We start from the raw sequence: 3681 nt of genomic DNA, 5'->3' as shown, positions 1-3681 counted from the left end.
TTGATGAGGTTAAATGTTCGGTTTGTTTATCGTTATTAGTGGTCTAAATCCACATTTTTTCTATCCTTTATCTTCATCTTCCTCCTCTTGTTCTTCCTTCTCCAATTATGACATGTTACCGTTTCTCACCATATCGGGGTAGCGTTGGCAACATATATATATATATATATATATATATATATATATATATATATATATATATATATATATATATATATATATATATGGGGATAGGGGAGAAAGAACACTTCCCTGCGTGTCGTAGAAGGCGACTAAAAGGGGAGGGAGCAGGGGGCTGGAGATCCTCCCCCCTTTTTTTTTTTTTTTTTAATTTACCAAAAGAAGGAACAGAGAAGGGGACCAGGTGAGGATATTCCCTCAGAGGCCCAGTCCTCTGTGTGTGTGTGTGTCTGTGTGTGTGTGTGTGTGTGTGTGATGGGCGAGGCAGCCAGCGGTGGTCTGGGTGCTACATTGAATTTTTTTTTTGTAGTTTTGTAGCTTTGTTGTAATTGCTTTTGAGAGGGTGGATGACCAGGTAGGGAGGTGAGGCGTAGTTTAGCATGGAGCGGATAATTTTTTGGGGAGGGGAACACCAAGGGATATTTTGTTTTTCACTTTCCAAATCTGGTACCAGTTCGAGGTCTGAAGACATTTAGTTTGTATGTTGTTCTCATATATATATATATATATATATATATATATATATATATATATATATATATATATATATATATATATATATATATATATATATATATATATATATGCGATCGGTGCTTGAACATACAGGAAGGTGAAAGGCGTGCAAGGAATAGATTGAACTGGAACGACGTGGTATACCGGGGTCGACGTGCTGTCAATGTATTGAACCAGGGCATGTGAAGCGTCTGGGGTAAACCATGGAAAGTTTTGTGGGGCCTGGATGTGGAAAGGGAGCTGTGGCTTCGGTGCATTACACATAGCAGGAGACTGAGTGTGAACGAATGTGGCCTTTGTTGACTTTTCCTGGCGCTACCTCGCACGCGCACGGTGGGAGGGGTGTTCCATTTCATGCGTGGCAGGGTGGCGACGAGAATGGATGAAGACGGCAAGTATGAATATGTACATGTGTATATATGTATATGTCTGTGGATGTATACGTATGAATGCGTTTAAATGTATAGGTATGTATATGTGTGTGAGTGTGGGCGTTTATGTATATACATGTGTATATGGGTGGGTTGGGCCATTCTTTCGTCTGTTTCCTCACGCTACCTCGCTAACGCAAGAGAAAGTGACGAAGTATGATATATATATATATATATATATATATATATATATATATATATATATATATATATATATATATATATATATATATATATATATATATATATATATATATATATATATATATATATATGTGTGTGTGTGTGTGTGTGTGTGTGTGTGTGTGTTAATTTCGGTGTGCATATTACCAGTCGTACGAGGTACATCCGTGGTCGGGGAGTAACTGGATCGACAGCAATAGAATCCATCCACCAGCCACGGTACTCCGGAGCGACGAGGGTGCGTCAATACACCACGAACGTTCAGGGGTGACTGGATGCTGCCGGTCAGCAAGACCAACCCTCCCTTCCTCCCGGCTCGCTAGCTAGCCACACCACAACACAATGGGGACTTGAGACTGTCCCATCCCTGAGATTATTCGTGAGGTCCTCTGATCTATGAATTTCTGAGTACAATTGAGTGTGTGTGTGTGTGTGTGTGTGTGTGTGTGTGTGTGTGTGTGTGGGTGTAGTATATCTTTCTACATATATATATCTACACCAGCCTAAGCCAGGTACCCATTTATTGACTAGCCTGACGACGGGAGAGCAAACACCTGAATTGGGTGTGGGGCCAATCGCCCAGCCCAAGATTCGAACCCATCCATGTTGACCCGTGCTGATTCATGACCAGTACGTAAGAGAGTTTGTGTTTATATACGCCTTATTTAGGCATAAATGTTTGCAGAAAATGTCTATGTGCCCTTGCCCTTCCTCAAGATACCTTGGACGAGAAGAACGATCAAAGAAAAAAAAAGATATTCTTCGGGCGTGCGACGCCCTCCCTCCTCAAACATCTACCGAACTCGCTCAATGAGCTTCTGGCTTTTGGACCCGAAGTGGAAGAACTACCACATAGCCTCGAAGGAGCTTACGAGAGGTGGGTTTGAAGACGAACAGCCAGACTCCCTTCAGATACAGACGAATACGTACCACCATAACCTCGATGGAGCTGGGAGGAACAAGAAGAGTCAGCAGACACAGCTTGACTCTTCCTTCAGATATTGATGAATAAAAGCCACACTGCCTCGAAGAAGCCTCAGTAACGAGAGCTGGGTTTGAGGACGAACAGCCAAGACTCCCTTTAGATATCGATGAATGCCAGCCACCATAGCCTCGAAGGAGCCTTTAGCACGGGAGGTGGGAGGAACACGAGGAGACCCTGCCTCACTTCGGAGGCTCTGGTCTTCTTAGGAGGAGACCAAAAGCATTCAGGTAATTGCCAGCGTCACCCTCATGGCACGCCTCTCCGCTACACCACCTCTGAATTATTCACGAATGTCTTTTTTTTCCCCTCCCGCCCTCCGACTTTAACCAACTTTCAGAAGTTCTCTTGTTTTTCTTCACCAGTTTTCCTTTTGTGCTCATGAGCGTCCTGCTCTCGCTCTCTGTTGCGTTGTCTGTGGAGTTCGTCTCTTTTTTTTTCCTTTTAATGTATGTCCTCTTCGTCAGCCTTTGAGATACTGTCATGCAAACACAAACAGAACCAAGTTTGGCATATGAATGACATGGCGTGGCAGAGTGAAAATGATGGACGAGGAGGAGGAGGAGGAGGAGAAAAAAAAAATGAAAAAATGAGTTTGTCTAGGATACTAAAAGCAGTCACCAGCCCAGACCTCCCTCCTTTCACTGTCGTACATATGTAAATTTTCAATTAGGCTGAATAACCTCACTCATGAAGAAGAAGAAGAGGAACGTTCGGTTCGAAATCACTGTCTACATTCTTATTCATGACCAAAAGACACTTCTTTCTCCGTTGGCTTAAGCTCCATCATGGGGTATTGGTGCACTGCAACTTCGTTGCCTTATCAGAGCAAGGAACAGTTAAAGAAGCTGTCGTTCACCATATCATCACTACAGTGAACAGTGGAAGAAGTTCTTATCAGTTTTATCATCAGCACAGTGAGCAGTGTGGGACACTCTTATCAGTTATATCAGAACAGTGAACAGTGAGAGAACGCTCTTATCAGTTATATCATCAGAACAGTGAACAGTGAGAGAACGTTCTTTTCAGTAACATCATCAGTACAGTGAACAGTGAGAGAAGTTCTTAGTCACATTATCACTGCTTTGAGCAGTGAAGCACGCTCATATCATTCATCCTACAGCAGAGTGAACTGTGAAAAGCACAGGTTATCAGTTACACCAACATTACAGTGGACAGTGAAGGAGTCCCTTATCTGGTGTGCAGTGAGTATCATTTATAATTCTATTCATCCCTTCGGATATGGGAGAATGAATACTGACCCACGTATCCTCTACGTATCGTAGATAGGCGACAAAGAGAGGCTGGAGCTAGGGGCTGGAGATCTACCCCACCTGTATTATCACTTCCAAATTAGGGGGAAAATAGAGGAAGGAATCAAGAGGGGAT

At 42.9% G+C, this 3681-nt stretch overlaps 1 protein-coding gene across 1 annotated transcript in view; it reads right to left on the bottom strand.

The window, feature by feature from the left end:
* The window catches only part of LOC139765235 (protogenin A-like), a 140580-nt gene extending 139010 nt beyond the window's left edge, over positions 1-1570 (bottom strand). Inside the window, exon 1 of the mRNA XM_071692574.1 lies at positions 1458-1570. The gene's annotated coding sequence lies outside the window, so the exon portion shown is untranslated. The remainder of the gene's footprint in view (positions 1-1457) is intronic.
* Between the last annotated feature and the right edge of the window lie 2111 nt (positions 1571-3681).

This window comes from Panulirus ornatus, chromosome 53, assembly GCF_036320965.1.
Source record: "Panulirus ornatus isolate Po-2019 chromosome 53, ASM3632096v1, whole genome shotgun sequence".
NCBI classification, from domain to species: Eukaryota; Metazoa; Arthropoda; class Malacostraca; order Decapoda; family Palinuridae; genus Panulirus; species Panulirus ornatus.
This window is presented reverse-complemented; position numbering and strand designations above follow the sequence as displayed.